The 25750-nt window shown below is 44.2% G+C and overlaps 1 protein-coding gene across 1 annotated transcript in view; it reads right to left on the bottom strand.

The window, feature by feature from the left end:
* Positions 1–25750, bottom strand: part of ppm1lb (protein phosphatase, Mg2+/Mn2+ dependent, 1Lb) — a 45841-nt gene that overhangs the window by 13892 nt on the left and 6199 nt on the right. The window lies entirely within an intron of this gene.

The following is a 25750-nucleotide window of genomic DNA, read 5'->3' as shown; positions in this document are numbered from 1 at the left end:
GACTTAAAAACAAAAAGAAACAAATCAATCAATCAATCAAAAACGATTGCGAGTTGATTTTGTGTTAAATATAATTATTATTTAAGGCTTCAGAGGTGTAAAGGCAAGGCCAATTGGTTTAGAAGAATCAATTCTTCTTGGAGAGAGACCAAATAAATGCCTTGGAACATTATTAATACAAAGGATTGTAACAGTGTGCCAATGATTTACAAAAGAACCCCTTATATATCTCCATTAAATACCCTCTGGGTGCATCTTGCAGGTGGCATACAAATCAGGTATAGAGGCAGTAACCTGATTGTCCTTTCTGCCTGGCCGCAGCAGATGAATCATCGATAAACAGAGATAAAGAAAGAAAAAGTGCATCGCCAATCAAACGCACACAAGCTCACACTCACACCCCGCTGTGGGATAGAGCTGAGCCGGAGAAACTGTATCCTTACCTCTATCCATTTTACTCAACGGATAACACCAACTAAACCTTTTCTCACACATTCCCACCGGCGTTTCAGAGAAAATAATGCCTCCCTCCCCTGGCTCAGTGCCAAACAGGCAAGACGAGCCAGTCCAAGGTCGCAAAGTGAAAAGAATTCCAAGTACAAATGCCAGATAATATTCTGCTGACTGCATGTAGCTCATTTTAAAACATGGTACAGTTGTAGAAAAGCAGTGGATCAGATACAATTTAAGACAGAAAAAGGTTTGCAATTTCCTGCCAGTTAACATAATGATGTAGGTCATATGACAGAGGCCCCTACATGAACCTTATGTCTCAAGTGCTGGCACACTGTTCCCATTTATCTCTCTCTTTCTATACCTCACTTTCTTTCTCTCACTGTCTTTCTCTCACTCTGCTCTGGGAAATTGCTTTCAAGAACTCAGATAACCCTGTCTTTCTGCTCCTTCTCTAGACATGAAAACAACTCATACTTTTTGTATCTTTTCAGTGTTATTGAGGCGAGGCTTTCCTCTGCAAGCTCTATCACTCTTCCCCATCTTCTTCAGTGAAACTTTAACACTTCCAGTTTTCCATTTCCAAAAGTCCCTTCTCTTGGCTTCCATGGTGATGTTTAGTCCAACATCCCCATGGATCTCTCTGACATGTTCCTTTATCTTGTCTGAAGACAGGTGACATACCTTCATCCTGCGGTTACCATGCAGAAAGCAAGGGTCATAAACGGAGTTTGAAGGTCCTACATAGAACAAAAAGACCTTTGTATGCTAGGGTTATTACTGTGCCAATTACTGAGCAGTTTAATTGTCTGCCTGTCAGTCCTTCACAAAGCACAGGGGCCACAAAAAACTTTTTTTCAGCTACATTCCTCCTGACTATTCTGGATGCATGTGTCTCAGCATGGGAACAGCAGACAGCCTTGATAGAAGAGGAAGTGCAGTCCAAATCTTGATTATCTGACAATCTAACCGGCTGGCTAACTGGGTCAACACATCGAATACCTGGCTGAAGCCTCTGCATCGGCTTAGTGGATACAAAGGTGGATGAGGGAGGGATGAATGAAGGTGAAGACTGTAGGATAGGGGGATGAAGACAAGATGGCAAGGATCATGGATAATAATACAGATGGGAACAAAATGGAGGATGAGCTTAGCGTTTGGCAAAGAGCACAATGGAGGAATGCAGGAAGAGCTAAAGGATGAGAAAGTAGAAGCAGAATGAATGGAGTATATCAGGCTCGATATGGGAGAGTTAACTGAGCTGAAAGAGACAGAGAGGGGTCAAAGCAGCAGAGGTCAAGAAACAAAAGGTCTAAGCTTTCCAACAGCAGTGGAAGAAGTTCAAATTTGAAAGTAGTGTGAAAGAACAAATACAAAAATTATATTTCATTCTAGTCACCGAAACACACCAGAACTCATGCAGAAAACAATGAAAACTATTTTTTTGTCTGTATCCATGATTTGTTCTTATGTATCCATGATTTGACAAGTGTTTGAGAGACCATGAAAAGAAAAAAACATCACAATTTCACAGTAAACTAATTGTTGGTCCAATACAATGAAAACAAAGTTTGACATTTAAGTAACATGTAAAATACATGAATGATGTAATCAAATTTAGATTATTATACATTTTAGAAAAATTGTATTGATGCAATTAAAAGAATAAGAAAATGTTTGTCTGTCTATAAAACCCTACTCCCTCTGTTTATCTTGTTTAGATTAATCAATGGTTGAGCTTATGAATTTCAAGGAGAAAAGTAAAACATGTTTAACAATGCCAATGCTTTTGCATGATAATTGACTCCAACCATAATTATTAAGGTTTAAAATGTTCTCTGGAGAAACTCTTTGATTTATTAACTGATAATATTTGCACTGAAGACATCATTGTGACTCCCAGTCCCAAAACGGTGGGTTACGCATTGTAACCCTAGTCCTATAAGCACAGGCTCCGCCCTCTACTGGACTCTATGGGTACTACTCTCATCAATGATACGCGAGCGTTCACACACTGAAGTTGTATAAAAGTAGCCGGCCAATCAGGGCGAGCCTACCTGAATGCGCGCGCAGCTCACAGTATATAAGGCGGCTACGCCTCCTGACTGTCATCCTACACCCTCTTCAGCGAGCGGCATAGGAAAGACAGGGCCCCTAGGTAGAGGGCTCCGCCTGTGCTTATAGAACTAGGGTTACAATACGTAACCCACCGTTCTATCTCACACAGGCTCCGCCCTCTACTGGACTCTATGGGTACAGTGGGTGGAGTCTTCCAGCCCTGTATGGGGCTTACTGCGCACCACGTTTCCCAGGTCCCTAAGGAGCATGGGACAACGTAAGTGCATTATGTCCAAGGGGGTCAGATACAGCTTACTGACCCACAGCCCTCCTCCTTTCACCAGTCCTGTGTTGCCCCAGCAAGCACCGACGAGGAAAAAGGAGCCAGACATGTCTAAGAGATACTTACCTTATGAACGGGCCTGGCGTAGACCAAGACGTCGCCGTGCATAGGTGGACGACTAAAGCCGTCTAGCTGTATAACCCTCGACCTGGAAGAACTCCTTAGGTTCTTGGGAACAGAGGAGGGGTTTGGTCTGAGTGTCGCCCTGCTACGGTCACCATGAACCAGAAGGCAACTCGGGTGCACCGATAGAGCGGTTAGTTCGCATACTCTCTTGGCAGAAGTCAAAGCAAGCAGCAAAGCTGTTTCCTTTTGCTTCTCTCTCTCAATGATAGCGCCTCTAAACCGGTGCCTTTCCCTCCTTCTCACCGTGACGCCGCGCTCTCCTCTTTGTGGAAGAGCCAGCGGCAGCATACGGCTAAGCTGCAACTTTTCTACCTCCAAGCATCTGAAACGCTGTGTGACCGATGAGATCGATCCAAAGAGCCCTTCCGTGGATACGGGGGCCCCTAGGAGATCATCACGGTCCTTCCTGGAGAGAGCCGTGAGTCCCAGCCAGACGTGGCGTGATCCCACTGTGGCCAGGGACATTACACTGCCAGCTGCGGCGGCCACACCATGAATCAGATTATTCATCTGCCCGATGCTGCGGTCCAAATAATCACTCCGATCCTGAGATGGAGAGGCGGGGGCGTCCTGCTGAGGAGTAATCAGAGACACGCCCAACACACCCAGATTATTCGCCGCTGCCACCATCTGTGCTCCGAGCCGGAATATTTTATCGAAATATTCCAGCGTCTCTCGGTCACGAGGCAGAAGCTTTTTACCCTCCGCCCATCCTGCTGACTGTGGGAGCAGATGGGCTGCCAGGCTCTCATCAAGGGGGGGCATGCCGGGACACGCTGTGTCCATGCGGACCTGCACCCTGAGGATCCCCACCATACCAGCCACTGGAGCCTTCGTCTTCAGTGGCTGTCGCCACGATGCCTCCACACACTGCCAGATATCTGGCAACGGGGGCGAAACGAAGGCTGGCTGCGCCGGACGGACCGGGCCGTAGAACCCCTGGCGGAGGCGGCTCACCGGCAGTGGTGGGGGGAGCGGTAGCCCTACACGCTCCACCGCCATGGTCATCACCAGGGGGAAGTCCTGGCGGACAGACCTGCGTGGTGGACTTCCAAAGTCGCCGGACCCGGAAGTGCCCGACAACGAGAAGTCCTCGTCATCCTCCTCCCCGGCAAACGGAGCCATCCGCCCCGCTGGAATGGCGAACGTGAATGGCACCGCCTCGGCCATATCCTGGTCCCCCATCTCCACCACATCGAGCTCAACCTGGTCATCTGTCTCATCACCACGCGGTGAGACGTAGTGGGTCTGGAAATGATCCCACCGGTGCTGGCGTCTGAGCCGTGGGAGCACCCGGCAGGCAGTGCAGGACGGAGAAGGCTTCACGCCGTCCACGGCGTGGTCAGGCCCCAAACACTTGATGCAGAGGTGGTGGGGATCGGCGCAAGCTATTAAGCCAGGGCATGCAGGACAGGCCCGGGTCTCTAGAAGTGGCGACTCCATGAAGGTACGATAACTTATTTCTTCTTCTTTCAAACGTTTTATTTTTCTCTGTCAGGTGTTCCCGCTCGCTGAAGAGAAAAGGATGACAGTCAGGAGGCGTAGCCGCCTTATATACTGTGAGCTGCGCGCGCATTCAGGTAGGCTCGCCCTGATTGGCCGGCTACGTTTATACAACTTCAGTGTGTGAACGCTCACGTATCATTGATGAGAGTAGTACCCATAGAGTCCAGTAGAGGGCGGAGCCTGTGTGAGATAGAACAGGAGAGTTGGCTCAGAGTGCCATCAGTCATGGCTGTGCAGAGCGTCACATTGGGCTCTCCTTCACACAACACTTCACTAGCAACAAACAGGAGGTACAAAGGCTTGTATGCTCATACAGTGAATACACTAACCCCCGCCAGCTTTCTATCTGAACAGGGCCACCTACACACTTTCACCCGTTCTATCATCTACCCAAACACTCCCTCCTGACTGCTAACTGTGAGCCACTCCGATGGACAGCCCAACAGAAATAGTGGGGCCCTTTAAACACTTCCATCCATCACATCGTCAGGCCGAGGAAAGTTATCGCAGCTTTCTCATAGTCACCCGGGGGGAGTTTCATAACTGAAGTAGAACAATCTCTTTCTGCTTTCTCTCTGACAGATCTAGCAGGCAGATGGAGTACAAAAAGAGGAATAGAGGGGGGAGAGACTGAAGAGGAGTGTAAGAACTATTCATTAGCATCACTCAGGCACATCATTAAAGAAAGAGAAAGAGACACAGTACCTACAGTTTAAAGACTGATATAAGTGACAGAAAACCATCAAAGATTTGTCTGAAGAGGGGGGTCTGGAGAAAGAATATTTTAAAATATTTTTCTTTTAAATTATTAGAAAAAGAGTGATCTCTGAGGAGACTATATTGGCAATTTCTACCTCCAGTATGCAATGATTATTAACTGAGATGTGCTTAATGCTGCAGACAGAGAGGATATCGTTGGCCTTTACCTTAAATAAACCAGGAAACAATAGCTAGGGCAAACTACGCTGGTGCTCACACGTGCTCACTGCAGAGTTGTAGTAGGTTTCTCCTCAGGATGACATTGCAGGGCTCAGGCTGTCCACAGGGCCGTGGAGAGCACAAGCATGGAGCATGGAGCCCTAATTTAATTATGTCACACCTGAGCCTTGTATGTGTCAAGGCTATGCCAAGTACAGGCTGTAACAGAAATAGAAGCCCTCTTATTTGTACTTGAAGAGGAATTTGAATTGCATGCAAAAACACATTGGTGCATTACTTTTAAAACCACATATTCATTTGACATTTCTGACATTGAAACAGCAAAAAGAATGTAATAATGTCCATCTAGTAGCTGTTTTGGGGCTAAGCTTTCAAGTAAACCGAGAGGAAAGATAAAGTCCATAACATTATTAAAAGAAAAGTTTAATTTTGACATCTGTCATTTTGTAATAACTGAGCAACTGCAGTGCAGTGCAATTTTTTTATTTAAATTTTTTTTATTTGGATGGAATGAATACCTATGGTGATAATTCAATGTAATACACCATTTTTATAGTCTGGTACCTGAAAAAGGTCAAATGGCACTGATGGAACCAGATGTACCCAAATGTGCCGAAAGCTTATTCCGCCTGGAACCTTTTTTTGCTAAACCTCTCTAAAAAGGTCAAATTTAACTTGTTTTGCCTCAATCTTGATACAGGGTACTTATTATATGTTATAGTTTGGATTCCTAAAGCTTTTAGTCTACCATCCCATCATTCAACGGTGGTTTTCACTATAAGTAATGTTTTTTCTTTAGGCGGAGGTAAGAATTTACCTTTTTTTGCTATGTTCCATCGGAATTTACTCTGACTGAGAAAAATCTATATTGATTCTGACACTTCTACATCCAACTCACAGATGTAACCTTGCTTTGATAAAATAAATCATTCATATAACCCTTTTAGAAGTGAAGTTGTAGTCATTTGTTTTGGGCATGTCATTTTCGAGCCTGAAACCTGAAAAACAGGCTCGGGGCTTAACAGGTTAACACTTGAGCATGACAGGTTACTCTTGACCTTGGATATATAAGTTTAGTAGTTTGATAAAAAACATCCCCAAAATAACTTAACTTAGAGTTCCACTTACTAGTTTACTTAATGTGGAGATTTAACCTCATCTTACAAGATACATCTCATGAGAGGAGTGTAATTTACCTGGTTTTACAATATTGATTTTCTGCTTTATTCAACATTAAGAACATAGGAAACCAATGTTTAGATTTTTATTTTTTATAAATGAACTCACTTTCTATTTGGTGAAATACATTTACCCATTTGTATATTAGTACTTTCATATATGGACCAACTGAACAAAAATAATTGATGTTTCCATTGTCTTTATTTAAAACATTTGTGAGGCCTTCAGAAATCAGCCCACTGCACAATTGATAGAACGGGTGAAAGTGTGTCGGTGGCCCTGTTCAGATAGAAAGCTGGCGGGGGTCAGTGTATTCACTGTATGAGCATACAAGCCTTTGTACCTCCTGTTTGTTGCTAGTGAAGTGTTGTGTGAAGGAGAGCCCAATGTGATGCTCTGCACAGCCATGACTGATGGCACTCTGAGCCAACTCTCCTGTTCTATCTCACACAGGCTCCGCCCTCTACTGGACTCTATGGGTACTACTCTCATCAATGATACGCGAGCGTTCACACACTGAAGTTGTATAAACGTAGCCGGCCAATCAGGGCGAGCCTACCTGAATGCGCGCGCAGCTCACAGTATATAAGGCGGCTACGCCTCCTGACTGTCATCCTACACCCTCTTCAGCGAGCGGCATAGGAAAGACAGGGCCCCTAGGTAGAGGGCTCCGCCTGTGCTTATAGAACTAGGGTTACAATACGTAACCCACCGTTCTATCTCACACAGGCTCCGCCCTCTACTGGACTCTATGGGTACAGTGGGTGGAGTCTTCCAGCCCTGTATGGGGCTTACTGCGCACCACGTTTCCCAGGTCCCTAAGGAGCATGGGACAACGTAAGTGCATTATGTCCAAGGGGGTCATATACAGCTTACTGACCCACAGCCCTCCTCCTTTCACCAGTCCTGTGTTGCCACAGCAAGCACCGACGAGGAAAAAGGAGCCAGACATGTCTAAGAGATACTTACCTTATGAACGGGCCTGGCGTAGACCAAGACGCCGCCGTGCATAGGTGGACGACTAAAGCCGCCTAGCTGTATAACAATTAGCTCAAGAAACATTAACAAATAAACCACTCTGAGCAATAATCATATTCAAATACCAGCCATGTCTCGGAGGGTATGTGTAATGGCCAACACTGCGCTGCATGGCTGACAGTGTAAAGCGATCATAAATGACTTCTGTAAAGTGAATGAGGATTTCAGAAGTGAAGAGCGGAGCTATAAAAGTAGATCAGCGCTGGGAAGTTGAATAGAAGTCCATTAAAAGTGCCAGGAAATGCTTCAGTGCCTTTAGCCTTCACAGAGAGGGCGAGAGAGGGCGAGAGAGAGAGAGAGAGAGAGAGAGAGAGAGAGAGCCCAACATGACATACTGCCTCTCGGCTAAACACAGTCAGCCCCAGATCCTTTCTCTCTCTCTCTCTCTATGACTGTGAAAGATTAGAGAACGGGAGGTGTAGGACTGGGATGATAAGAACATCTGGTAACCATGGTTACGGCTGCCAAAGCCTCCGATTGCGTCTCATTCAAAGTCCCCTATAACTTGCGTAAACACACAAAGACCTGCCCCCGAGGACAACAGACTGCAGGTTCTTGGCTCATTCCGTTGCCAATAAAGAAGATTTTACAGCGAAGGTGACCGTCTAGCGACTCCAAATCTACCACTGTAAACACACACAGACAGGTACACACTCAAAATACACAAACAGAGAGAGATCCTGCCCCTCCTCACTCATAAACTGAAAGGAACTATTACAGAGTTGATTCACATTCAGGCTGTGAACCTGCTCTGAACCGTCAGCCTGCATTTCCATTTACAATACACACAACTTTGAGAGAGATCTCAGCGAGTGTCCTTGCAGAGGGAGCGTGTTCCATTAGAGGAGGTGAAAACTCATATTAAACCTAAACAGTCTATTAGAAGGAGGACGTCTGGCTGATCCATGGCTTCCTGCAGCCTAACCTCGTAGTAAGAGCACACTGTCGGTGTCTACGGCCTGGACACCGACTCAATAATAGACGGATGTTTAGTTTATAGAAAAGAGGCTCAGCATCATTTCCAAGGCTCTGTGGTGCCAGACCATGATTCATATAACTGCTGGAGCGTGCCAGGATTTAAGCAGCTCATATTACAGCCGGAGCAATGCTGCTTATTTGCTGATGATCCCGACATTGATATCGGAGTAAAGAAAAGGTTACAATACATGGCTGATTTAATAAGTTTAACATACAGTAAACATTTATGATGAAGCATTTGTTTTGTAATACCTACAAATAAATGAACATTTTGAATGTATTTATGTACCTTGTGTAATTGTGTCATTTTTCGGACATGGCTGATGCATTCAGTAGTTTAACAAAATCCCTGAGGACTTTTATGTCATCTAGATCTGCAGTAATTAGTCAAATAATCTAATAAACAACTATTTATGATACTTGATTAAGTTATTTTTCAGGCAAAAGATTAATCGCTTAATAATTGGCAGACATATAAATAATAATAAAACAATATTTAAATGCAGCCCTATTGTTATTGTCTGTCTCGCTCTCTCTCTCTCTGGCAGCTCTCTACTACCACTGCTGTGCTGTATAATGGAAGTCTTAGTTAGGTTCAGATATAGAAGAATATATACATAAGAAGCAGTAAAACAACACTAGCCTATCTTTTAAGTAATACACTTCACAAGGCAGAAATGAGCACCTTACCTAAAATGCAGCCGAAATCAACAGACCCACAAACTCTTTACACCGTCACTAGAACGCTCGCCTGGGATGTGTAATGCCATCTCCAACGGTTCAGTGTTTTAAAAACTAGTGTTGCAGTGCTTTAACATTGTTTCCTTCTATATTCACCTAATAGAGGCAAGAAAACTGCTGCCACCTAAACTGCAAACAAAAAACGGTCATGGGAAATGTTAGGCAAACATTTTCCAAGGCGCTGAAGCTCCCACATCTCTAGCATGGCAGTAAATAACCTTTCAGACTTTATTAAATAACATTCAGACTTCATTTTCCATCTTGACTTCCACTCAAACACAGCCCTGCTGCAGTAAATGTGGCACCCATGAAATGAACTGCTCGGCGTTAAGCACTACTGCCCTGAAATGTCTTTGGTAATAATCTACACATGGCTTGAGTAGCAGCAGTATTGCAGAGGAATATATGTGGTGTGTGGGCATGTGTGCAGATAATGTGTGCCAATATCCATGTCTTTTTGTGTCATGGACAGATAAACAGAAACAGGTATTACACTTGGGCCTGGGCGGTGCACACATCACAAACATGTCTCACAGAGCGGAGGGGCTGCAATTAGAATAATTCCAACTGGCATAAACCAGCAAGGGCCATAAACACCATAGTGAGAGCAAAAGAGAGTGATGGAAGAAACAAGACAAAATAATTCAGAAGGAGGTGAGAGGGAGAGGTGACAAAACCATCTTGGATGAGCACTCGGGTGAGAAAATAGACAAGGAGAAAAGATGGAGAGAAAAGGACAAGAATAGAAGATTGCTACTCAGCTTCAAAGTGTCTGAGAGGTGTACAACTGATTAGAAAACAGACTGGTAGTGCTTCACTTTCAAGCTTTATATATATATATATATATATATATATATATATATATATATATATATATATATATATATATATATATATATATATATATATATATATGCTTTCTACGTACAGCTGCCGTCCTAAGAATAATGACTATTTCGCTAAGCAAGAGGCCCTTTGTTACTTCCATCTTGTGAGAATGAATAACAGATGTATAACCAGAAGGAGCCGCAACAAATACCGAGGTTAGGTTTTACAAGTCGGGACAACAACAGTCACTTTCTTTACAAAATGATAGCTCATTTTTAGGTTTCATTTCAAAGAGGTTTTCTGCAAAGCAACACTTCAGCCCTGATTAGGGGGTATTCATGCTAGAACATGATGTTACCGCGAGAAGGTGGTGTTTTCGTGTTGTGACCTCAGTGTAGACTATGCTTTGGATACTTTCTCATCCTCCTCCAGTAAGTCTATTATTACCAACAGCTACTAACAACAAAGCATAATCTTACTCCTTTACTCCCGCTGAAAGGAAAAACAAAAGATCATTCTGAAGACATATTACACATTCCTACTCTCATCTTCCAAGACTCATTTTGAAAACTACAGACTCTGATCATATTGGTTGAAAAGTAGGGAGGAGGGGTTTAGGTAACAAATGGAGCAATGTCACCAAGTTGCAGGGTCAACATTTCCACTGCACAGATCAGCCTCTGTCCTTTATGCAGGAAAAATGCATTATTGATTGTTTAGTGCAAGCCAAGGCATTATATACCCTGAGTGATGGCCCCATCCTTCTTTCTCGTACAACGGATTATATCATGTGACGATAGTTTATTGATCAGTGCGGCGCGAAAACGTTTGAGTAGTTAATAAATTAGAACAGAAAACTAGTTGAAAACTGATGAGGTCTGAATAATACCAAACCCCAGCTGATAAACAGTTAAGTTTGCTTCTTATCACACATAATGATGACAGGAGGCAGACCATTACACACTAGCATGTTCTTTAAATGAGCAGATGCAAGGCTAGAACGATGACTGTTTTTGTTCAGGACCCAGAGGGTTTGACTAAGCACTTCTCTGATATCTATCAGCTCACAGACATCTTTGTCCTGAGGACAGGGCCAGCACTATTACAAGTTTCTCAAACACAATGGTACATAACAATAGGTTTTGATCAAAATACTATGAAAGTGCTGACATATAGCTAAAAGCAAGAGAAGAGCAGAGGATTGAGACACTAATCTAATATAGATGCTTTGTGTCTCCATAGGCCTGTCCTTTGGGATCTATTAGAATTTCACTTGTCCTTCAGACCCCAACACTTACCTCTGGTCTATTGATATACACACAGTATATGCACCATTCCTGTGTGTGTGTCTGTGGAGTATACTGCTGACATTAACTGGTCTTCTGTCTGTCTTTTGCTTTGTAGGAAAGGAAACATTTCAGGGAGTTTATGTATATTCTATAAATAAATACATATATATATATATACATATATATACACTAATCAGCAGCCATACTCTTCACATGCAGAGGCAAAATGCTGTATTCTCTTTGTTGTATGTTTTTCTGCGGTCATGGGGGATCTTCCACAGCCAGACAGGGGCTGATAATTATTTGTTGAACACATGACAAAGTTAGACTGTCAATTCCTCCTTTAAATCAAATAATCTTCATTGATGACATTACGTAACATTATTCCAATGCCTAGTTGACTGAATGATCAGCTGGTATGCATGCCGTTGCTATTTTAAAAAGTTCCTAAAATAGTAGTGTTTCACAGTCTTTCATATCATTTCACTGTGTTGTCACACATTGAGTTCATGTTCATTTACCCATGTGGTCAGAACAAACAGCAGTGTCTAATATGGTGACGGAGTTGTGAAGACAGCAGGGAAAACTTCCAAAAAACAAGAGTGAGTGTTCCTCTGCTCCCTTTGAATGTGGGGCACACAAAGCCTAGAGCAGATGAGCTAAGTAAATGTCAGCTATGCCTCTTTCTCTCCCTGACATACACACACCTATCTCAATCTTACACCCTCCCAATTGCTCATGCACTCCAGGGCCTATAATCTCCCTCTGCACCCACACACAGATAACACACACATATATGCACACACTTGGCAAATGTTCTTATTTGTATTCCTGCAATCTGGGGCCTCCGTTCTCTGGCAGACACTGATATATCAACGGCATGAATATTCATTCAGTATAGTCAGGGTGGCAAGCTCCCGCAGCCCCTTCTCTTCCTGAAAACTGGCACACACTCACACACAAACACACACACTATGGGAATGTACACTGCTACCCTTCCACATGCACATACAGTATGTCAACACTGAACAGTTGAGGGCTGCCACAGCGGGGTCTTTCACCATGAGCTAATAGACCATGTCAGAATCTGTCTATCACTCCATGCATGCACACAGAAAACGGTGTCTAAAAAAGAAGTTTATCTCAGTCTCTATCTGCTGTGATTGAAGCCGCTTATCAATCATTTCCTGGTTGATTTATTGGTGCAGCAGATCTCCCCTGGTAGATTAATCACATCTGTCTAAAAGTATTTTCTTATGTTTGATTAGCTTCTCAGAGGAGACTGAAACCTGTGAATGTGCGCCCACACACACACAAAATGCACAAGGAGCATCAGTCAGTCCTTAGATGCCCTTCTTCAGCCATTAAAGAGGGGATTCGCTAGAATCCAATCTGATAAAGAAATCAGTCAATAATTGAAAAGCTGCATTACTCCACAATGATGTTGTTGACTTCACGAGTTGATCACGGCTCCCCCTCGCTGTGTGTGGGTGGAAAGCTATTAAAGGTTCTGGTGGAGGAGAGACAATGAAAGACTTCTGTCATTTTGCTTCTGTCATCTCCGCTCACCAACTTCTTCACGCTTCATTAGTCTGTGCTGGTTTTCTCTCTCTCTCTCAAATATCCTTTACATTTCTCTCAACTTCACTGCAAGCACAATGCACACAAATGCAGTTATACCATAAAGCTTGTTTTCAGTTAAACTTGTCCTTGTTCTTTAAAGCCTGATTTTCTTTAGCTCAAACTGAAAATGTGTATGTGTAAACGCAACCTCCTCTCTTCAGGTGGATACATCCTCTGCTGTTGGTAAAAGAGATAAAAAACAATACAAGCAAGAAACTGAAATAAATAGAGACGGAGCACAAAGCTTGCACTCCAGGTTAGATCTAGAGGACGGACAAAATTCAAAGATTGAGAGATTAAAGGAGCGAAATGTGAGATAAAAGAATTTCCAGTGTTCGTACCAAAGCTGTAGTTTGAGAGGAAAGCAAACCCAGTTTCCTGTTTACAGATTACCACCTCTGTTGGGCTTGTGTGTTTTATCACACCACAATGCCTTCACTGCGGGCCCGAGAGACAGCAAGATAGGAAGGAAAGAAGGCTGGAGTGTAAACACACACTGGCCTACTCCAAAGGCCCCCTTTCCCTGTATTACTCCTTCCTGCTGTAGGTCAACGCCTTTTACCAAAGGCAACTAATATCAAATTGTGAAAATAACCATTATGCTTGGCAGACAACATTATTTCATCAATGTATTAGGTTTCTTTAACTCTTATTTGGCCTGATCAACCTTTTTCTGAAGTGCCAAATCTTTGAAAGCTATACGCACTGTATGGTTTGATGAATGGGCGCTCGCGCTGAACAAACTCTGCTTCGAAACCCGAAAAAGCTCAGTTTAACATCCTCACATTTTAGTAGCTTTTACACCTGATGCTTATAGAAATGCAGATTGTGTCGTTTTTGCAGTCGTTGACGTTCTCAAAAGACTCCACAAGGCACATTGCAGCCCTTTCTGCCAAGTGCCGCTTCCACCGTCCTGAGTGCAGCTTCCTGGACTCCATTCATCCCTTCCTGTGTCCATCCATTCATGGTCGCTCTCATCCCCATTCAGCTGGTTTCTTTGGCACAACAACTCTTTCAATTAAACAACGTTGCACACATGAAAAATATCCCCACAGCTGGCATATGGTGCAAAGTAACTATTCCATATGTCACATGCACATGCACCTCATTTCCATATACACATACAGCATGTTGAGCAGCAGCAGCAGCAGCAGGCGGCCGGCCCATAATTGGGGCACCAATAAATAAGAAACATTGCAAAGCCTGGGTTTGTGCTGATTTGTTTTGCAGGAGATGCATGTGTGAATAAATTGATGGCTTTTCATTTTAATAGCACCGCACTACGCTGGTGTCATCTTGATTACTAACAACCTCTCTTTCTCTCACACCTTACGTTCTCCTCCTGCATCACTACCACATCATTAGACTTCTCATCATCTCCCTTTTCATTTACGATCCCCCCCCCCCCCTGCTTTTTTCCGGTGCTTCAATCTATATCCTCGTCCTTTTTCTTAACCTCACCCCCTTTTCCTTGCTGTCACTCTGGAGACAGATGTTGCATTTATCACGTTAATTACAAACTGCCTGCCTCTTCTCTCCGGCTGATTAGTGAAAAAAAAAAAAAAAAAAAAAGGCCTTCATCGACGTGTGAGTTCATCATAAGGTTATCCAACAACAATCCTGGTGTGAAATATGCAATCCAAATTTGTAATTTTCTTCAAAAGTCCACTCACTAATTCCTGACCGAACTGCATAGCTGATAAACATACACACATTCATGAAAATCAATTCTCATCTACTCCATCCACTGCTGCCGGTTTGGTAGAGCTTGCTGAGGAAAATTAAGGCTTTTGTATATGTATTGATTACTTGGTGGGGAAGAAACATTGATTAGATTCAATGGACAGAGTCTGGGTACGAGGTAGGTTTATGAGTGTGCATGAGGACAAGGCTTTGCATTACGAAGCTGTGATTACAGGAACCACACAGTAGAATAGGACTGGGAGATCTAAGCAAGAGTAAACAAAAAAGAATAAGACACATGCATGTAAGTGATGCCAGATACAAGCACAGCGACAGAGGTAGATCCTGCACAACGTCAGTCGGTGTGACACGCTTGTCCTTTCCCACACTTGCTGGGAGTAACGGATGTCTCTGGAAAATATCTGAGCTAAGATGATCTCTGCGAACACTCTCAAATCAGCAAAACAGAACAAGGCAATGGCTGTCACTTAACCTATTTCAGTTACGTTCCAGAAGCAGAGCAATGAAAAATATTTTTTCCTCAAACTTAACTTAGGTTGGATTAATTGACATGGTAAACAGCATTATGACAGATGATGAGGTGGTGATGATGACACATGCTGCTTCATGACGGTTCAAATCTTAAGCATAGCCAAGTTCCCATACAACATAATGAGGACACGATGTGTAGCCAAAGACTAAACCAAGTGCCCGCTTCCCAAATCAATCACAAATGTTGCCCAATACAGCTCAGAAATAGACTGTGGGCATTTGGGCTGGCCACGTTCAATAAGATTTACGTGGAATGCATCCAACGACTCTGCTTTTAGTACGGTCCAGCTAATAAATATAATTGCTGGTTATATGCGGAATAAGCTTGCCCACGTTGGGAATCATTTGGGATTTAAATGGTTCTAATCATTTCAATTTTGGTGTGCAAACTCTTGACAGCTTCTACATTTGTTGTTGTGCCTGCATGGTGAGGGGGGGTTGCAGGCCCAGTGGCAGAGCCAGCAGGCCTCAGGCCACGGCTCTCCAGCCCACTTTCCACAGCAGGTGCCTCATGGAGCAGACCCAGTCCACTTTGGCCTGCTCACTATTTCCAACCTTAAAACACCACTGCTCCCCCAAGGGACAGACTGCTAAGAATAGAAGAAGGATACCTCGGCCTTTGCTGCAGACATTTTTTTTATAATTCTTTTATTTTCAAATTGACCTCTCGCTGATCTCCAAACTCCATGGAGGTGCTTAATGTGATTCTTTCCCTACTAGAAGGTGAGTTTTTCCTCTTCAAATCTAAGGGTCTTTGGATAAAGCTTGTTGTATGTTGTACAGGTTGGGAAGCAACTCAAATTCAAGCACAAATTCAGCTAATTTGTGATTTAACTTGGCAGTACTCTTAACTTATCAAGCAGCTACTAGAGTAACGGCAGTGCTGACAGAGCAACTCGTAATTATTTTCATAACCAATTCTGCTGAATATTTGCACAATTATTCATTTTAAAACTATCAAGTGAAAGAAGGAAATGTGGGTAACAGTTTCCAACAGTGTAAGGTGAGGTCTACAAATGTTAGTCGTTTTCCTCCCAGCAGTCCAAAGCACAAGGCCATTCAGTTGGCTATGAAATGTATATCTGAGGACAGCAGCAAATCCTCACATTGGAGAAGCTAGAGCCATTGATGTGTTGGCATTTTTGCGTGAAGAATTATTAAAGGTCACCTATTACACAAAATCCACTTTTTCATGTATTTTATACATAAACATGTGTCCCCTCTGTGTATAGAGATTCTGAAAGTTTCAGGAAAAAAGCTTTCCGCACTTTTTGTCCTGATCCATTTATATAAAAACCTGTCTGAAAATGAGCTGATCAGATTTTGGCCACTTTATGATGTCATAACGATTTTTTTGGCTTGTGTAACCATTAGCCAATAACCAACCAAGGTAACAACCGCCCACCTTATCACCTGAATCTCCTCCTAGAGCACAGTGTGTTCTTTTTAACCAAATATCTCTGAGGGGCGTGGGGAGTGGTTCCTTATTTTCATCTAAAGTAACAGACAGAGAATCAGCACTTTGGAAACAGGGCTGAAACAGAGAGGATTGTGGGATGCTACAATGCATGATCTGTTTGGTATTTCGAGCCAAACACTTCAGAGACATGTTTTGTATACATCTTAGAACTATAATATATTGATGAAATACAGTATAATAGGGGACCTTTAAAGTAATTACTCAATTACCAAAACTTCTGCCATCAATGTACGCCATTGTTTTGTAAGACAAACTAATGTTAACTGGTGTCATGATACTGGCTTGTGTACAGCAGACTGACACTGTCACTCAGACATACATTTTGACAGTATACATGCATCTGCACACTCCCAAAGGAGCAGCTCTGTCAGGACGCTGTGTTCAGTCTGTGTGAACCAGGAGATGAAAGGTAGTGTGTGTAGTGCTGCAGAGTGTGTGCCATCTTCAGAAGACATTATGATTTAGGTTGAGTGTGTATGTGTATGTGTTTGCATGGGTGTGTGTGTTGTAAGTAAAAGTGGTGGACTTCCCCCAGGACTGGAGGCAGCAGACTCTTTAATATTTCAGAGCAGTGATAAATAAGTCAGACAGACTGCAGAGAGATAAGGTGACTCAGTGGGAAAGGGTGAGGACGGGTGGGGTGAGGGAGATGGAGGTAGCAAAGGAGAAGGGGGGGGAATAGATATAGTGAGGTGAAAGGAGAGATAAGAAAAAGGTAATAGAGCAAAAGGTCAGAGAAGACGTGGAGAAATGGGGGGAAACAGAAATGACTTCTTGTTCCTCAAAAAGGCACGACAGTCAGACACCTCTGGCAAAAAGGGACATTTCTTACACACAGACAGTAGGTTACCATAAACATTTTAACACACCAGGAACAGTAAGCAAAGTATTTACTTAGAAACCCCTAAAAGGTGCTCCCTTGCCAACATTGACCAGGACACACTAAGGGGGAAAGATGGATTTTGATATTTCAAACTGAGAGATCAGAGATAGAGAAACACAGAGAAGAGATGAGTAGGTAAGGTGGAGGAAGGGGAGTGCGTGAAGGGGTAGGAAGGAGGAGAAGAGACGGAGAGAAAACAGAGACAGTTACTGTGTGGAAAAGGTCAACAGAGACAGAGAGCAAGTAATAATAATAATAATAAATCTAATTTATATAGCGCTTCTCATCTGCCAAGACAAATCTCGAAGCGCTTGTTATGTTTCCTCGGGGGAGGAACTGCCCCATGGTGCCGGGGCTTTTAGCCTGACAGACTTATGATCAGAAGATGAAAAAACCTCCACAGGCACTTCATACACAATCTTTTCCAGTGTACATTTACAGTATGTTTAGCCTCTATCTGTCGAGTCCTTGCTTCACACAGACTCTCTAAGCCTCTGAATCTATACAAACGTTCTGTATAACACGAGTTATGCTGCAAGCCTGGGAAATCTCAAAGCTATGGGCATTCTCCTCTAAAGGAAATAAATTCTTCCCTAGCTTTTCTCCACTCCCAAACAGCAGCTTCAAGCTTTCACTATCTTCATACTTCTGTAAGCCTGTAGCATTTTCATGTTTCTAGCTGCTTTATCAATCGCTCTCCTCTTTTCTCCTCTCCTGCCCTCTCAGCATCTTTCCCCCCCCCCATGTCCTCATCTCGCCTGACCCCACTGAGGGCACTTATCATCCATGCCATCATTTCCCTCTCCACTCAACCTGAATGAAGCATCTCTCTTCCTCTGAGCAGATAGCTGCCAGCTATGCTGCTGGATAAGCTCATTCAATCAACTCAGGAATAGGGCAGAAAGGCAGACTTCTCAGGATAACAAAACAAGCCGGTACTGGATATGTGAACCATATACAGTCTATGGTGTGAACACATGGAAAGAGGAGGAATCTAAACATATCTCTAAGTCCAACAGGAGGGGAAGTGGAATTCATTGTGGAAATAAATAAATAAATACAGACAAGTGGGAAAGGGGTGAAAAGTACAAAAAGTGAATCCATGGAGAGAACGTATAGTCCCAATCTCCCCAGTGGGATTAGTGTAAATCTAATCTGCCCCGCTGTCTCTTTTACTCCTTTTAGCCTCGGTTTAGAGAGACGCTCTCAGGAAGAGAGCAGGGATCATGAGAGCCTTGAGCTGTTAGCATTAGCTCACATCACCGTAAGCTTCCTCTGCACCACACTAATCAATTACCAGCCTTGCTTATCTGCCTCTAAACTTCCCTTACACACCTAGCCTTCACCAGCCCGTGACCCCAAGCACACACACACACAGCAAATCTCCTTTAACTGAAAACCATTTCCAAATACACTTTAATGCGTTCTGTGTATCTGCTCTCCTAATGAGTAATGCACCAGTGTTGGTGTCAGTTTGAAGTCGACATATTATTCCAATAACCCTCTTTAGCGCGATAACCTGCCATGGCTATATGGGAAAAGCTCTAAGCGATTTGTCGATAAATGTTTTTATTATTCATAGGCGATTAGATGTCAGGGTTACTTTTTAATCAAAAACATAAACCACTCTCCAGTTCAAGATTTGATTCTGTCTCTTCCTAAAACGATGGCAAAATATATATCTTTTGAGTTTGACTGTTCATAGAACAAAATAAGGAATCAGAAGACATCACATTGGATGGAAACCGGCCTTTTTACAGTTTCAAAGATATTTGATACTCAAGCAGTTAATCATGAAAATGATATGAAGAATAATTAATACAAAATAGTCTTTAGCTGTCGCCCTAGTATCAGATACTGCATGACGTACTTCATCACAATTGACATGCTCTATGCAACCAAAACGGTGGGTTACGTATTGTAACCCTAGTTCTATAAGCACAGGCGGAGCCCTCTACTGGACTCTATGGGTACTACTCTTCATCAATGATACGCGAGCGTTCACACTCTGAATTTGCATAAACGTAGCCGGCCAATCAGGGCGAGCCTACCTGAATGCACGCTCAGACCGCACAGTATATAAGGCAGCTACACCTCCTGACTGTCATCCTACAACCTCTTCAGCGAGCGGCATAGGAAAGACAGGGCCCCTAGGTAGAGGGCTCCGCCTGTGCTTATAGAACTAGGGTTACAATACATAACCCACCGTTCTATCTCACACAGGCTCCGCCCTCTACTGGACTCTATGGGTACAGTGGGTGGAGCCCTGATGGATAAACGCCCTGTCACTCCCACAACATCGACCCACCACACTGCTCCTGACCGGCCTTCGGTTGACATCCATCGCACCCCAACTTCCTATCACCCGGTTGTGACTGTGGAGAAGTCGGGGCTGCAGCTTACCTGGCTGGGTAGAGCCTAATCAGTCTGAATAAGCCCATAGCTCAACCCCGCAGATGTCAGCGCAAGTGACTACACACTGCGCACCACGTTTCCCAGGTCCCTAAAGAGCATGGGAAAACGCAAGTGTATTATGTCCCAGGTGGCCAGATACAGCTTACTAACCCACAGCCCCCCTCTTTTCACCAGTCCTGTGTTGCCCCAGCAAGCACAGACGATGAGAAGGAGCCAGACATGTCCAAGAGATAGAACCTTATGAACGGTCTTGGCGTAGACCAAGACGCCGCCGTACATATGTCCTCCACACTCACGCCGTCGAACAAGGCTGTCGACACAGTCACACCATGTGTAGAGTGTGCACGGACCCCAGTGGGGAACGCTCTCCCCTGTATGGGGTGGAAGGCTAAAGCCGTCTGTATAACCCCTTCAGGGAGGAGAGCTCCAGAGGCTCAAACGGTTCTGTAACCAAAGCCTCGAGCACCAATGGCAGTTCTCATTGCGGGGTGGCGACCTGCACCACTGGGCGCTGTCTCCTGATCCCCTGCAAAAAACGCTTCATAAAGCGGTTGGCTAAGACTGGTCTGCCGCCAAATCCCTCATGACAGGACGAGATGGCTGCTGATGGATACACCTTGACTGTGGCATGAGCAAGTCCCTTGTCCACCAGTAGCTGTAGATAGGATAGAATAGAGCCCAATGTACCGGACAGAGGCTCTAGACTCCTTTCCTCGCACCAACGTTCAGTCTGAAAACTGCCTGAAGCAGGGACATCTGTCTGTTCTCCGACAGAGAGGCACGTAGCCTGCCCTCCTTCTCGATAGGGGCGTACACCTCGCTCTCGATGGGGGCGTACTCGATGGGGGCTGCATCGAGCAAAATCCCCAGATAACCCAGGTGAGGTATGGGACTGCTCTTCTTACACCTAACCAAGTTGGGGGTCAATTGTAAGATAAATTGGGCTGTGTGGAACATCTGCCCATTCCCTGGACCTGGCCATGACTATGAGGTCGTTGAGATAAAATAAAACCCTCATGCCATGGTCGCGAAGCGGCTGAAGCGCTGTGGCCACACATTTGCTGAACGTGCGTGGGGACAGGGAGTAGCCGAACGGTAGTCTGTTGTACTCGTAGGCTATCCCCTGGAAGGCAAAACACAAATACTTCCTGTGTTTTGGAGCAATTTCAACATGAAAGTAAGCGTCCTTCAGGTCGATGGTTGTGAACCAATTGCCCGGCTGCACCAGTTCCAGTAACTGGTGCAGTCCAGTAACATGTGGAACTTTTTGCAGGCAACGTGCTGATTCAGGATGCAAAGATCTAAAATGGGTCTGAAGTCCCCTGTCTTCCTGGGAACCAGGAAGTACATGGAGAAAAAGCCCCTTTTCTCTGTCCTGAGAGTGCACGACAGACCAGAGGTCGCGTTAACCGAATATTTTCCGTCTATGACGGAATTTTTTTAACAATGATGGAAAAATCTGAAAGCCGTCCGTCATTTTGACAGATTAGAATAAACTCAGAACAGCGCCAAAGTTTCCCCGCAGCGGGGCTCTGGTATAATGCTGTGTTATGCATGGAAATTATATTGTTTCCAAACCTAACTTTGCCAAACAGATCAACAAAAGTATTTGCTTAACGCTGTGCACAGTCCCGCGAGGAGTGCATAACACGGCGCTAACAGTTCACGAGCGAGCTGGGATGGCGAACGTTGGTGGCATCGCCTCGGCCATATCCTGGTCTCCCACGTCCACCACCTCGAGCTCGTCTTCGGCGTGGTCTGGTCCCAGGCATCCGAACAGAGCTGGTGGGGATCCGCGCCCGCTATTAAGCCGGGCATGAGGGACAGGCCCGGGTTTCCTGCAGTGGCTACTTGCTTTTATCAGGTGTTGTCCCGCTCGCTGAAGAGAAAAGGATGACAGTCAGGAGGTGTAGCTGCCTTATATACTGTGTGGCCTGCGCGTGCATTCAGGTTGGCTCGCCTTGATTGGCCAGCTACGTTTATGCAAAGTGTGAACGCTCGCGTATCATTGATGAAGAGTAGTACCCATAGAGTCCAGTAGAGGGCGGAGCCTGTGTGAGATAGAACAATAGCCGCGTTCACACCGGAGTACTTTTCCCACAATAGTTAACCAGAACTCAGATATATTTGCGTTCACACCAAAAAGCCCCCTGAACTAAATTAGTTCATCAGAACCATTTTTACCCCCTTTTCAGTCCCTGCTAGAGAGCAGGGACTTTCGTGGGAGAAAAAGGTTCCTATGTCTGATTGGCTGGGCGGAATGCAAACCACGCCCCGTAAAACTCCCAAAAAGTTTTGTGAAGCTGCCATTTTGGGAGTCCCAGCAGCTTCTACTGAAGCCAGTCCCCAATTCCGGGGACTTCCGGCCGGGGACTCCGGGTGGCAGTATACGCCGTGAAGTGGTTTGCGGCCTGCCAGTAAACCCAAAGCAGAAGAAGAAGAAGTGACGTCAGCGGCTTCATTTGCCTAATCCACCCCCAGGAACTCATTGCGGTGTGAACGCGATCTGCTTTAGTTCATCAAAACTAAAAGAGTTCTCATGAACTGAGTTCTCATGAACTATTGTGGGAAAAGAACTTGGTGTGAACGCCCCTATAGGTTCCATAAAAGTGTGTATAACATTTTTACATAGTCAGTAAATTGACTGGTATGAATAGAGATATGAAATACGTAAATATAACATGTTAAGTGTGAGTGAGTACTAGGTTGCTACTGTTGCTGTTTGTCCGTCTTTGTTTGTTTTATTATGTTTTGTTGTGTTGTCCTGTCCCTAATGTTTTTTTTGTATTGTCTCACCTGAAAATAAAATAAAAAATAATGAAAAAGAGATATGAAATGATCATATTAAATGAGATAACTGCACTAAAAAATGTCACATCAGCATATGCTTAAAGCTAATGTAAGACTTGGATGTTAACAGGAAAAATGTGTGTCAGATGTCACAGGGGTCAGAGCATGTGAACAACCCGTTTCTGATTTTCTGAACGAGGCCATACCTCCAGAGGCCTCAGACATTAAGCTCTGGCAGCCAGCAGATAGCCACGTCCCAGTAAGTAAGAGGCTGTGTGAGATTTACAACCCACTTGCTTGTTGTGGCCTTTAACCACTGTTGATTTTATTCAGGATGACAAACCTAGATTGGGATTAATTTTAAATCCCATTGGAAGATTATGTTTATTTACTGCAGTTAAACAACCCTGATGAACATGTGGGCTTCGTCTGATTCTGCAAATTACTCTAATCCGCTTCTCGATCCCTCTTCAATGTTTTGTCTTTTGTATGTTTTTTTCCTCCAACCTAATTTGTTTTCTCCTTTGAATCAGCAACTTTATCTAACCCTTACGCAGCAGATGGTTCACCAGAAAAGCCTTACCAGTGTTAAATTGCCCCGGCACCACCATTCTCAATAAATACCCTGAAAAAGAGGGAGGCTCTGAGGAAAACAACAGGGGGAAAACAACTCAAAGGGTCATAAATCTCAAAAGGGCCGTAATCAACAGTACATGGCAGAGATCCAGCAAGACCCTGGTACACAAACAATCACACAATCCCTACAAATGCATGCAGAACACACACACACACACACACACACACACACACAGCTGTTTGCACATTACATCCCTCTTCCTCCCAATTTTAATCAGGAGCACTAATTAATGACATGCTTATCGTCTCTCTTCCTGTAAGCCTTCCTTACGATTTGAATTAAAGATAACCTGGCTCAGGGTTGGGTCGCAAAAAGGGTGTAATTGAAGGTTTGTAGTTCACAGTGAATAGAAACCATGTGCAAATATCAAACATTCATATCGGTTGCATTCCTCCTGTCTGGATGTTTTGATGTCTGGAAGGCTGTGCAGCACATGTGTGCGGCAGACGGAGTGCAACTTAACATTAGAAAAAGGACGTTATATCTGAGAGAACTTAGATATTTAATGAATCTAATCGGTTGTGTCTAACTTGTAGATATCTAAAGTGACAAACAGACACAACCAGGAGGCCTGTATCCATTTACCAGGATGCACCTGCCCTGCCCACAGGCCCATCTGGCCAACGAGAAGAGGGAAAGAGTCACAACTGTGACCGTTATAGAAAAAACCCGTCCCCGTCTCTTTTTTGCACACAATCACACCAATGTTGCTTGCTCTGAGCAGCTGCGACTTGCTACCTCCCCTCAGCCAACATTTTTCTCCTGCCTTCCTTCACTGCCAAGACAGCGAGCAGGCAAACTCCAACTGACTCATCTATTTTCTAAATTATAGACAGACAAACAATTGTGGAGCTGGCGCTGACATGCAGACTGAGGCTCCTATAGTCAGATTGACATTTTAGAATATACTCAAAAGTAGTGCAACATTGTTTGAATTCGGCATTTTACATAACTGCCTTCCATGTGAAGAATGTCTCGCTTTCAAAACCAATAGTAGATTAGACCGAGCAGCCCATGCAATTCCACCCATGTGATTTGATTTAGGGGCTGCTAATCAGCTACAAGCCAAAAACACACATACGATTGTACAATCTAATAGCTGTGTATTGGACAAATATAGTACTGCTGTGGGCGAGCATTGTGCATTCAGGGCAAGACTTGTAGCTTTGCAATGTCTAGAATTGGATTTCAAACCTACACTTCCAACACAATCAGCATGCTTGGCATCTAGGGAACTCACAACATGGGCTGAGTGTTGCAGCCAAGGCAAGTGTGGACACAGTGGGGTCTGGGGACAGGCTATAATGGGGGGGCAGCAGGTTGACACAGCCTCAAAGATGGCATTTATGTGGCCCATTCATTCTCTGCCAACCCCCTAAGAGAATGGAGGAGATGGAAGTAGGAGGTAAAAATAAGTGAAAAGAGAAAACGGGGTGATGATGGGTGACAAGAGGGGGATTTAGCAACCAAACAAAACAGCTCCGACCAAACCCACCTTTCATCCCCACGTCAGCTCAAACCACCCCACAGGGAGGAGAAGGAGGAGGAGGACTAAGAGCAGCCAAACAGCATGAAGCTCCAACTTTGCAGACAACTTTCCAAACAAGACCTCCTCCAAAGATACTCAACATACACATATATGAAGTGAACAATGACCTTGTGGCTTCCTTCTCCCGGGAGGTGCGTGTATATTTAGTCAGGGGAGGTTAGCAGGAGGGTTTGACAGAGAGGGAGTTAAATTATTAAGCAGGCTCTGCCGGCAGGGAGGGACGGCACGCTGAGTCTAAAGAAGGAGTTCTTATCTGGCACTGCATCCCGTCGGAAAACACACATAATCCTGTCACACCGACACAAACGCGTATAAAACCAGAGAAGTGCATGTTCTCTCTAACCTCCTAAATGTTCTAATCTTAAAAAAGGAGAAGATATTTACACAATAAGACACAGATTATTAAAATGGAAAAATGAGGGCAGTGGAAAATAAGTAATTACAGATGCTAACTCCAGAGCTAAACATTTGGTTGCTTGACAGGCAGCAGCCCCATTCGTCTGTTTATTTGGCGTTTCACTCCTCAGTCGCTCCCAGACTGTCCTCTCGCTGCAAGGAAAACAAACCTCACCACTGGGGACAGATTACTAAAAGGTCAAAAGACTTTTCGGGAGAGTCCTCAAGCTTTGCGGTCTCTTCTGTGCAGCTTTAGTATTTTCC

The sequence above is a fragment of the Trematomus bernacchii genome, unplaced genomic scaffold (assembly GCF_902827165.1).
Source record: "Trematomus bernacchii unplaced genomic scaffold, fTreBer1.1, whole genome shotgun sequence".
Classification (NCBI taxonomy): domain Eukaryota; kingdom Metazoa; phylum Chordata; class Actinopteri; order Perciformes; family Nototheniidae; genus Trematomus; species Trematomus bernacchii.
The sequence above is the reverse complement of the archived record's forward strand: the minus strand, read 5'-3'. Positions and strand labels throughout refer to the sequence as shown.